The sequence below is a fragment of the Morone saxatilis genome, unplaced genomic scaffold (genome assembly GCF_004916995.1).
Source record: "Morone saxatilis isolate NCDOM2014 unplaced genomic scaffold, NCSU_SB_2.0 Contig24, whole genome shotgun sequence".
NCBI classification, from domain to species: Eukaryota; Metazoa; Chordata; class Actinopteri; family Moronidae; genus Morone; species Morone saxatilis.
Window position 1 is genome coordinate 6,169,869 of NW_023339807.1, and position 12,325 is coordinate 6,182,193.

Below are 12,325 nucleotides of genomic sequence, written 5' to 3' on the forward strand. Positions count from 1 at the left end.
CTAGTTATGCACTTGTATTACATCTTGGCTGACTTCTCCTTAACTGGATATTATTTTATTTGGACTGGGGCCAGGTCTCAGGAGCAGGGCCTTAGCTGTGTAAACAGCTGTCACCAGCAGGAGTCATAACTAATAGGTATCTGTAGGCAGGGGTCACACGTAGTTTACATGTTTACCAGCTAATGGCTTTAGAGATGGTTCTGCCTTGGTGCAGTAATGGGCAGTAGTGAAGTGTAATGGACAATGCAGGGCTGGTTATCATCATTGAGTCACACGTGCATATGCATATGAGCAGCTAGAACAGTAAAAAGAGCTTACATAACTTCAAAGGTCATTAGGTTATTTAGGAGAATATGAGGTTGCGTTGAAGACATTTTTTTCTGACTGTTTAGAGAAGAGGAGACAACTCCTGTGGCTGAGTTATTGCATAGCTCTTTGGCACATCCAGCACTTTGGAACATTGTTGTAACAGCAGCCAATACATGACAACCCAATTTGCTGCTCATTTGTAGCAGTAAACACTGTGGCGTGTAGGCACAAGACAGGTACAGCCCCATGCATCTGTTGCGTCCATGTAATGATACGCAACCTCATGCCACCCAGAGGTTTTGGATGCAAGTCTCTGTTTCTTCATCCAAAAGTTCCTTTTATCACAACATCTAACACCTTCTTCAGATTCTAGCTCACCTGCATACCACAGCTTGCTGTCTTTGTGGTAAGGGATTATATTTCCACTCAGAAGCACATGTAGTACTTTCACTGAAAGGAAATTATCTCTGCACCACAGTCGTTGGTTTTCATTTTGCTTTATGGGCTCCATTTTTGGCCTGTGGAGTCCGCTCATCCTTCATACTTTATTAAAGCATTTTTTCTAAGTCTCTCTCTCAAAGGGCAACGTAGAAAAGAAATGTGTACTCCAGAGGGCTGAGTGTGGCCTTTCGGAGCCAACACAAGCTGGTTCCTGTTAAGAAGCCCGGGCAGTGCCAGCCATTCAGGTGTAGTTTTGTGGTAGTGCGAGGACGCGAGGCCAGATGTGACCCAGACACCTGCTGGAGCAGAAGGTGCTTTTCATCTGGATACAGTATACCCGTCTAAACAACCCGTATATCACAGGCCACCTCAGATGAACTTCTCTCTCAAGTCTTGTGTGTGTGTGTAGTTGGGATAAACCTCAAGTAATTGATCAAGAAATGATTACATTTAAAGACAAGTGGAACAGAATAGTAATTGTTGGCTACTTCAGTAGAAAAATATCAGTATGTTTCTAATATTCAACCAAATAAGGGTGCAGCCATTTCTCTACCAGGAAACAGACTTCAGTTAGGTGAGAAAACAAGCAAAGTTGTCTTCTTTTCTTGCGAGAGAGCTAATGTAGATATTGGATCCAGCCCGTTTTTTTTAGGGGAGAGAAATAAGGCTTTGATGTTTAGGGTTCTTGTTGTTTTTTTTGTGGCAGGCACCATGTGTGAAAGTGAGACCAGGTCTTTGCCATCTGCCACCTGCGGTGCACTCCACTTTTGACCCTGGCGATCACCTCACATCTCCCTGTTGGCCTCGGCGGGCGAGGAGGGTGTGACATTGTGTCTTGTTAAGGGGTTAATGAGGTCGAACTTTGTAGCAGACGTTCACATCGTGCTCGAGACCGGTATGTCAGTCAGTCAGCATATGGCTATGTTTTTTGGTAGCAAGTCCTCGTTATTCGTTTCTTTTTGATTGTTTTGTCGCCGTCTTTAATGCTAAGAACTTTGTGCTTCCTATAGATCAGTATGACGTCTCCTTCCCATTCCCGCTCTGTTGATGAAACCTGAGTTTGTTTAAGTAGCACTCTTTTGCTCATGCTAACTGCCTGGTTCTTCTGGTCCTTTCAAACAAACACGAAAAGTAAAACTCAGCACTTCTTGTGTGTCAGAAGATTTTTCTCCTCATGAAAGATTTATCAGACAAATGTAAAAGCTTTTATCAACTGCCTACAAGCGAAGTCATGTGAGTTCCAGTGATCAGTAGTCAGTGCTTGAATGTAATGCAATTACTCAAGTACTGTACATAAGCACAATTTTAGGTACTTTCTGCTTTTTTATACTTTAAAAATATTCAGCTCACAAGACTTTTGCACTTTCCGAGTTAGAAACTGAATGCAGGACTTTTACTTGTAACTGAGTATTATCTCACTGTGGTATTACTACTTTTACTTAAGCACAGGACCTGACAACTTCCTCCACCTGTGTCAGCAGTATCGTGTAGTAATTAAGGACTTTTACAGAAATGCTTTAGAATTCTGAGGCATGCTTAAAGGAATACTTCGTAAGATACGCATATTGTCTTACTGGCGGAGAGTTAGCGGGGAAGATCGATGCCACTCTCACATCTGTCTCTTATGGATCTAAAGCCAGCAGCCGGTTAGCGTAGCTTAGCACAAAGACTGCAAATAGGGCTTGGACAGAACAAGGCTAGCTGTTTCCACTTGTCTTTGTGCTAAGCTAAGCTAATGGCTGCTAGCTTCAAATTTAGAATACAGACCTGCGAGTATTTTCCAAAATGTTCAAGTATTTGCTCCACTAATAAAATATATATTATATAATTTGTTCGAACTTAGCAATCTTACAATATTTATATATTCTATAGTCACAAAATAATAGCAAACAATACATTTATATATGTGTATATATACATACACATATACACATAAATACATACATATGCATATATACACATATATAATGACGTCAATAATAAAGTAAATATTGTATAAAAGTACAATTTATTATTATTATTATTTAGAAGTTTCTTCTCTGATTTTTCTACTTTTAATTTAATTTGGTTTCTTTTTCCAGCAGGAAGTTAAAAAAAAACAACAGAAAAACACAGTTTTTTATATAACATATCATTTTTTTAGTTTACAATCTGTTTTTGTGTAACACTTCAACAAAAGATGAGTATCACCCATCTGGATTTGCAGCTACAGTATGTTGTGCTTCCTGGCAAGTATGAAAAATCCACATCCAGCCTCTTGTGTTTTTCAGATGTGTGAGCTGGAGGTCGGGATGAGTTTAGTCAAGGTGATGACAAATGGGGAAGGCAGAGTGAACACAGGTTAGGTGTGGGAGAGACAGAGCAATGCTACATGGGGTGCAAATATGCCAAGCATGCCCGCTGACTTTACTGATCCTCGCCTGTGATGTCCTCGTTCTCCTCCCTCACAGAGGGAAACCCGCAGCCAGGTCCCACTCAGCAGCATGTATGTGTATGTGGGAGGTGTCGGTGTGTGTGAGTGAGTGAATTACTAGACTTCCAGCACGTTGAGCTACAGGTGTGAAAATTAGGTGTGAGGTTTATGTGTGATAAATTACCAACATGTGGGCTAATAGGAGCCACTCCACCTTTTTCTCTTTTGCCTTTTTCTTCTTTCTATTGGGGGAAAATACGTTTTCCCACAGCTTGAGTGGATTTAAGTGAGTGTAAATATTGAAATTTTCAAAGTTCTAAACTTTTCCCTTTCTTTTGGGGCTTACTTTTTTACTTCACACTGCATATACTTCAATTGTAGTTTGGGAACTTGGGGAAAAAATAGGCTGTAACTGAGCAGAGTTATACGAGATATAACAAAGACTAATCACAGTCTTAGCATCCATCCATGTTTTCTGTGTTACACTTTCCCCACAGATTAAATGATTTCTTGGGATGAAAAACACTATGTACCAAGTACCATTTACCTGGTTTCTTGTTGGTTTTTATTGAGAAAGTCAGGAGATCACAGACACCTTAAGACCCACAACATCAAAATAGTCCAGATTTAAACTCATGCTTATAAACTAAACAAACGGGCAAAAGCTCCATTTTTTGCACATAGTTCCATTCATTTTTGCCATGTGGGATTTCTGGATTTCTCTAATAATTTGAATTTCCTGAAAAACTCACTGTATTTTGCAAACACCTCCTGGACAGTTGAACTAATCATTTCCAAATGTGGCGCACATCATCCTCTCACGACTAAAAGCTATAAAACTATTTGTTATACTCCATATAATATTGCAGCTAAAGGCCAATGTGCTTTTGGCATGAGTTTACAAAGAGGTCATAATTTATCAGGTCCAATCTTCAGAAAATCATACGAATGTTTAAAAGTTTTATATTGACTAAATCTGTAAAGTCTAAGTAGTTGATCCATAGTGCTTGGATCCCGCCAGTTTTCAGCTGTATTTTAATGCTAAAATACTGATCTTAGATCATTTTGCATTCACGGAACAACACCATAGGTATGGGGCGTTTCACAAGAACACTAACCCTTTTCTGTGAAAGAGTGAATGAAGAAATAAAAATGGGCGAGAGAGGAAGAGCTGGCAAGAAACATAAACCACATGCTCGTCTTCTGTCCAGAGCGATAAAGTCCATGCTCATGAGTCATCGATGAACTCCCATAGTGCTTCCATTCCTGAGTGTCATAAAGTGCGTTTACACCTGTGCCGAACAACCATGGCGTATGAAGTGACTATCAGCGTTACAAGAATCAAAGGCAGATGCTGAGTGATGATCTGTGCCACTCAGCAGGAAGTGCCAGGTTCATTTAAAAAAAGAAAAAACGATGATGAGCGGTAACACAATTTTGGTTTTAGTCTTTTAGCATGTGAGGTTAAGGGAAAATCCCACTCCCTGTGTGATGCATTATGTTGTGATGAAGTGTGGTAATTTACACTATTTTTTGGTGTAACCACTTTATAGCTGTGCCGTTAATATCTAAACGACACAACTAAAAATAAAGACGACCTATAAATGCAGCATCACCAACTGTTATTTTTAAAAGCGTTAAAATTGTTTTAGAGTGGATTTTTCCTTCATCGGAACAAAAGCCTAACCCGATTAGAGGTTTGCATTGTTTTAGTGCATTGTTTAAGCTATGTTGACACTGACTGTGAACAGATATTCCGTTGTTTTCAAGGCCCGACTGAGCTGTAAAACATTTTATGACACCGCAAGCCACAGTGAAGAGGCGATGCTGTTACTTGACCACCACATCAAGGTCATTCCCTCAGTTTTTTCCTCCTATGTGACCATAGAGCTTTCCATGGCGGTCACGTCTGCCATGGTCAGCGGTTTAAGTGTCCATCAATTTGGCAGAAAGCGTTAAAAGACTGCATGCACATACCGTGAGATGAGGTCAGCTGGGTCACCTTTTATTTCTAATTTTCCTCAAACAGGAATTATGAGGTCCCTTTCACATCAGGGGATCCAGATGTGGGATCTGACCCAGGACATGGGATTTAAGTCATAATCCATCATAAAGATGTTAATAAGGAAGTGAACTAACCTAGGGTCTTCATATAGAGTTGGAAAGAGAGCAGGGGCGAGAGCCATGATGAGTTCAGCTGGACAGATGGGTGAAATGTGCGGAGAGCGTTTCCAGATTGACTCAGAAACACTGACAATGTCTCTATCTGACTGGCTGCAGGTTCCGAACACACAGGGCAGAGAGATTATCAATACACACTGTACAGCTTACATTTTCTGGATTGCTTGTTTCGTCAACTAAGCTGTTTGAATGGATTGAATTTTTTATAAGAAAAAAAATGATTTAATGTGGGCTCCATGTTGATGATGATCTCGTCTCTCTGAGCATGTAAGCAAACAAGTGTATTCCCCAAAATGTCAAACTACTCCTTTAATAACATTGATTTGTATGGCGGTGATCCAGATGGTGACTGGTGGCCATCCAGTGGAGTCAAATGTAGTTTTCTCACCTGCATGATGACTGAGGGCTCAACCTGTTGAATCACACCAAAGCAAATTAGCCCGAGCTTCTGTTTTATTGTGCACTAAAAAGTGAAGCTTTTAAATTGGCCCCCATTTTCCAGTTTCCCGTTTGAACCGTGGCTGCCTGTTTTACCCATTGGCTACACAAACCGCCACCCTTTCAAGTGAACGCTCAAATCTCCGCGCTGCCCGCCTCGCCCGGTGGATCTGTGTCACGGGAACACTTTGGCCGAGCTAATATGTCTGACAGCAAATGTGTTTGCTCAGTCTCTTGCTGCAAAATCATTATAAGCACCAGGACTGTCCCAAATTATAAACATGTGCTTACAGTATGATCTGTTAAAGTAAACTGGGGGAAAAAACGTAGATCCTAAAACCTGACTATTTCCAGCTGGAAAAGAGTCGGAGGCAACTCCAACATATTTTCTGCTAAATTGGAACAGAAATGTGCCTTCAGCTCACAGGCCCGAAGTACCCCCCTCTCACCCCTTCTGTTTTTACTCCACAATTTTTGAGCTAAGTGCAACTTCTAGTTCCATGACAAATAAAGTCACGGGCCTGAAAAGCGGCCGGTTTGATGTCATTTTCCATGTACCAGCTTTTAATGAGCCTGAACAATGTTGAGGCGTTACAACGGCTGGTGAACTCTGAGTGCAAGGGTTGACACTGCTGGCTCTCCTGCCATTTACAGCTAGAGAGTGTAAGCCTGGATGGTTAGAGGGTTTGAACAGAGATCCAGAAGCTGCTTGCTTCCTACGGTTTCGGCCCACCGCCCGTCGGCTGGTGGCTACAGTGCTGCTCTGTCCCGTATCTGCCCTTTCTCTCTCTCCCAAGCTTTCTCTTTTTCCTCTAAAGTGGAGCAGCAGTAAGCTTAAACCATCATTTAGGGGGAACAAGGGAGGTGGACAATAAACAATAATTGTCTCAGTGCCACAAGGAAAGCGTATAATTCTGTTGGTGAATGTGATGCTTTCCACATGAGAGCACAAATCTTCTTGACCTGCTGCTGCTATGTAACTCCAAAACTTGAGGTTCGCCATCACTGCCTCTTCACCGTATGACATTTACAGAAGTATAGTGAATAACTTTTTTGTTGTGTTATTTGATGATACCAAACTTTCTCACATAGGCTGTACTGTAAGTGCCTTTTCCAAACAATGGACAGTGTGGCTGTTGGTTAGTTGCATTCACAGTCTGTATTATTAGATTTACATACCAGGGCCCCTCGGAGAAATGGAGGAGAATTGTGAGAATAGGAACAGTCGTGTTTTAATGTGTGCTCTTGCCCTCTTTTTGCTGGGTTTGGAATTCACTGCTTTGTTATGATATTGCCTCAGCAGTCAATCAAGACACAGATTCCTTCCAGATATCCTGAGCGATTTTTTATTAAAATTAAATTTTCTATTTAGTGTGGCGTTAAAATGATACATGACAAGATAAGACAACCATCTCACAAACCTCTGTTATATACCTCTGTACCCAATATTAACTACCAATGTGGATATATTTTAGTTTATGTCCAACATTTAACTATGAGTGACCCACTCTCATTGGGATTTTACAGGGGAAAAAATCAATAATCCTTATAAAAATAGAGTGGTAACAGGTTAAAGAGATAATGACTGGATTGGGTTTGGTCTTAAAGAAAATATCTTCTGTACTCGTGGAAGCTGCTCTGTGGACAAGTCTGTGATTGAAATGAGCAGCTGAGGGGTGAGAAAGAGGCATGTAACCACTTTTTTAAAACCTTTTTCAGATATGGCCGACCACAAAAAAATCCTACATCTGATAGTATACATGAATAGAATGTTTTGGCATTACTTAATCCTATTTTGTCCAAAGAACATGAAACATAAGGAGATGCTACTAAAACCTGAAGGATTTGTTGTAACTTATGTTAAAAATCAGATATGATCTAGTATTGTTTTTATTATACTATATGTATTATAGTATAATGCATTTTCTTCATGTTGTTTTTTATACTAAAATTGTCAAATTTAAAGACCTGAAAATGATTACAAAGTATCAGTTTTCAGCAGCATCGGTCGTTTTTAATCGAAGTCGGCTTGTGAGAGCCCACATGAAACCATTCGCAAGAATGTCTTCTTGTTCTCAATGTTAAGTTCGGGGCTCTAAAAGAAACAAAAATTATGTGCAATTTGCCTTGTTAGGGTTTTGGGTTGCAGAAAGTTGGAATGGGTCAATGTGAATGATTTCATGGGTAACAGTAGGTGAGTGGAAGGCAGGAAGTTAGCCGGCCGTGGGTGGAACCCCCTGTATGTGTGGAGGTTTTTGGCAGCCTCAAGAGCAGTCAGTCACGCTTGCTTTGGACTCATAAAAACGTACCTGAGACAGAGTTTGGGTTTCTGCTGGATCTCACTGCAGCCCTAATTGCTCTTCAACTGCTTCAGAGGAAACCTCCCAGCAAGCCTACGGCTGTAGAATGAAAGTGCTACGCTCCTAACATGCCATCATTCTTCATGTTATGACTGAATGACTGTTTTGCATGAATGAAAGACCAAAACTTCACCTGAACGTGCTTGATACTTATCAATGAATATCTGCAAGGCCAGTTCACCATGTAATGTCGACTTCATGGTCCAAATTATGATTCATTTAAACTGTCAAATAGTTTCAGAAATGATTGGTCTTGGATGTTTTTTAGGAATGTTTTTACATTTTGGGAAATATTCACTTTTTTGGCAAGAGTCAGATGAGAAGATTGATACCACTCACGTCTGTACGGTAAATATGTGGCTGAAGCTAGCAGCTAGCCTGACTGTGATAAAAAGGTAATAAATCCACCTACCAGCACCTCTCAAGCTCACTAACTTAGACATTTTACATAATTTGTTGATCCATACAAAAACCAAAATGAAAAAACTGCTCTGTCTCTCAGGGTTTGTACAGCCTGGGTCTTGATGTTTTGCTAAGCTGAGCTAACAGGCTGTTGGCTGTAACTTCATATTTACAAGTTCACATACGATTTTTGTTTCTCTTCTCATCTCTCTGCAAGAAATTGAATAATGTTTACATATTCTTTTAAAACACACTAGGTACATTTCCCCTTGTAACTGCAAATTAACAAAGAGATTCCCTCAAAATTCAAAAATGTATTTTTCTCTATTTGTTACAGAAAATCATCCTCAGACAGTCTATCTGTCACAATATATTGTTGATGGGTGAGGATATGTGAAGGGCCCTTCATGTGGTTCATGTACAAGAGCAGCAGCTTTATACCAGCCCTCTGCCTTGTAGACACGACACATTGAGGCACTTATTAAGTCTTTGTGTTAAAAAGTCTTTTCAGAGGCTTCTTCAGTGATGTTCATATGGACCCTAGGCTTTCGTAAATACAATACTTGAGGCTCAGAGGGATCTTCAGTTAGCTGTCAGAAGTGGGAACTGCGGATTTGTTTTGTTTCACGTAATATGTTTTCTGTGGTTGAAACTGTAAACGGCATCGGTTTATCGTGTGCAGGGAGTGGCACTTGGAATGGCGTGTACGGTCCTCTCCTCGTATCCATAATCTAACAATGACCACCCTCTGTGTGGCTTTTCTATATGTCTGGGTCACTTCAGTTCCACCGTGATTGACAGAAGAAACACTAGAAGAGCCAAGGCATTACATGATGATTTGTGGGGAAGGAAGAAGCCATAGAGCACAGTCAAACAAGGCACAGAGCATGTTTTTGTAGCATTTGGATGTACTGGGTTTGAATGTGTCTGCTGTTTGAGAAGAGGAGAAAGAAACAATATGCAAAACAAAAGCCACATCCATAACTCAGAAGACACATCCTCTAGCACACTAAACATACAGCTTTATGTTGCTGCCAAATTAGGTTAAGCTGCAATGATCTATAGAGACTTCAGAACTAACACTTAACTCATTTCCCTTTGATTTTCCCTTCTTTAGTTCCACTTAAGAACATGGCTACTACATGCTTTGGCAAACTGTTTTCAATTTTCATGCCAATAAAGTAAAAGTTTTTACTCATAAGCCTCTCAGTTCTGCTGTAAAGGAGCTACTCTTATGTTTCTTTTAGTCTCAAAAATCCAATTCACATGAATGAGTGTTTTCTTTAAGAATGGCTGAAACCTGCTGGCAGTCGACAGATTGATGTAAAGTGTGCTAGACATTTTGTCGGTAGAGTAGGACGTGAGTTGGACGATGCTGCCCCAGACACTGTGAATTGTGGCCTCCTTCCTGACATACCTGTGGCCTGAACCTCCAAACCTTTCCACAGACACACACAAGCTAATCTCCCTAGATCAGCACCAAAAGAGTTTCTCTCCACCGTATAGAGCCTTCCCTCCCCCCCCAATCTTGCACTAATTCCAGGATGTGGGATCTGCTGCATTCAAACGGCGTGTGATTATGTTATCCTCAATCAGCGTGCATTGCGAGATTAGCAACCAGCAAAACAAATGTTTGACAACAAAGAAGCAGTGGGATTTTTTGAGCCAGAGTCATGAAGAGACGTTTCAGTGACTATAATTTCTTTGCTGATTGACTGGCCAGTGATCTAAGATGACCACAGGCCTTGATTTTATTTTTCTATTATTGTTAGGATAGTACTGTTAGCACACTGTTAATAGTTACAGGAGTTGAGCCTACTCAATACGGGCGGGAGAAATAAGCTTTCCAGCCTCACAGTTCTTTACTTTTGCCAATTTGGCTTTCCCTGTCTGTCAGTGTTGTGTTCAAGTTTGGCGAGTGCAGAGGGAGTAAATGTGACCAAGTTAATGTGAATGTCAGTTTGCTGTAAACACACCCAGACTGTATATTCTACAGAAATATATGGTTAAGTATGAGGTTTCGGCTAATGTTGCAGTTTAGTTTTACTGAATGGAAGGATTGACAGAATGAAATACGAGACATATTTGAGGAATTATGTTTGTGGTGTTACCTGATGGGAAAGAGAAACACTTTTAATACAGCTGTAACAACTTTTTTTTAAATAAAAATTGACATTTACAGTTTTTAGCATGTTTTAGTGTAAATCATTTAATTCTATATGTGGGTAAATGTGAAAATATGACTGTATATGAAGATATAAATGCCTGCACATTTCTGTATGGCACATGATTTAAAAACAACATCAGAAAGTCAGAAAAACATTGTCCAACAAGTAGGGGCAACTGACTCTGAAGGAACTGAATTGAGAGAAACCTGCAACTGAAATAAGAAATAATAATATCTTAGACACTGGATTGACAGATGAACATAGGGCACAATTTTCCATCTGAGAATTGGACGAGCTGACACTAGTCATAATTTGGGGTTTTCATTTCTCCTTCATGTCTTACCGAGAGAGTGCTGACTGGGGATGAACAATCACCAATCTGCGTGATGAATAGGCTCGGAGCGCACACCCCGGCGCTGCTGTGATCGATGGGTTGTCGCTGTAAGCCTCATCCCTAAAGACCACCAGAGACACATTCTGATTAGCACTTAATCTTACTTCCATCCACCCAGCTTCAGGAGAATGAGTGTAGTTTGGCAGAGCCAGCATACCTCTCTGACGACTGTCTCCCAGCACTCCAACAAAAGAAATGAAAAAAGATGAGTCTGACATCCGCTGACTGATTTTCAACATGATTACAAACTGATGCTTGCACTGGGCCCACTTAGCGCTCACTTTCGTCTGGGTGAATCTGTTCAGAGAAATCTAATATGCGGATCCACAGCCAGTAACGCAGGCATGCTCTGCTCTGTCTCTCAGGGTTTGTCCAGTTTGCTGCACAGGGTTTTATTAAGCGTTGTGGTAGGTGGCTAAGTTTGAACGGTGCTGTTACCCGGTCCCTGCTTGTGATATTTAAGACTTGGCTTACATCAATTGAAGTGTCTCTCGTTTGGATAGTTTGGATTCGCCCAAGGACATTTTCCTGTAAACGGGACGTTAAGGAGTTTACGCTGAAAGTCACTTATTGTGGAATGGACTGTCTTTTTACTGGCTCCTTTGTCTTCCGCAGGCAACTCGAGCCGAGGCCAGAGCCACTGCGGTTTTGGGGGCTTTCATCGGCTGTCTCAACACAATCGTTCAGGAGGCCAGCTCTGACCAGAATTAATGCAATATTCACATTCATAACCAATCAGCATTCGAACGTCGAGAGGGGAGCCAGAGTTTGCATGAATGACAAATTGTTGAATTGAACATATTTACTATGAATTAGAGAATATCCTGCTGATATATCTATTATGGTTGTTTTGGTTTTATTCTTGTACTCGGGTTGTCTTCTACTGGTCAGCCCTCCCACAGTTGAGTCTGTTACCTCAAGTTCACCCTGTCCTTGTCGTTGGGTGAAGTCAGAGTCATCCACAGATGAGTGATGATACAACGGTCTAAAAGAATTTTGCTTTTCTCTTTTTTAGTACATAATAAACAGCCTTTTTAACCACCGTGTTAGATGCAGCTTACAGTGCAGCTGTAGCAAAAACAATAGGACTGACATACTCTTTTAGACCCTCTACACATAGAGCTGTAGGAGCTATGCTCGCTGCACAACCCTAACCCTAGTTGGGTTCACGTCACTTCGTGCACCAGGTAGCAGGAATTAAAAAAAAAAAAAGGCCTAG

At 40.8% G+C, this 12,325-nt stretch overlaps 1 protein-coding gene across 1 annotated transcript in view; it reads left to right on the forward strand.

Annotated features, from left to right (window-relative positions):
* rspo2 (R-spondin 2) overlaps positions 1–12,325 on the forward strand; it is a 53,504-nt gene that overhangs the window by 9,173 nt on the left and 32,006 nt on the right. The gene's annotated exons all lie outside the window — the stretch shown is intronic.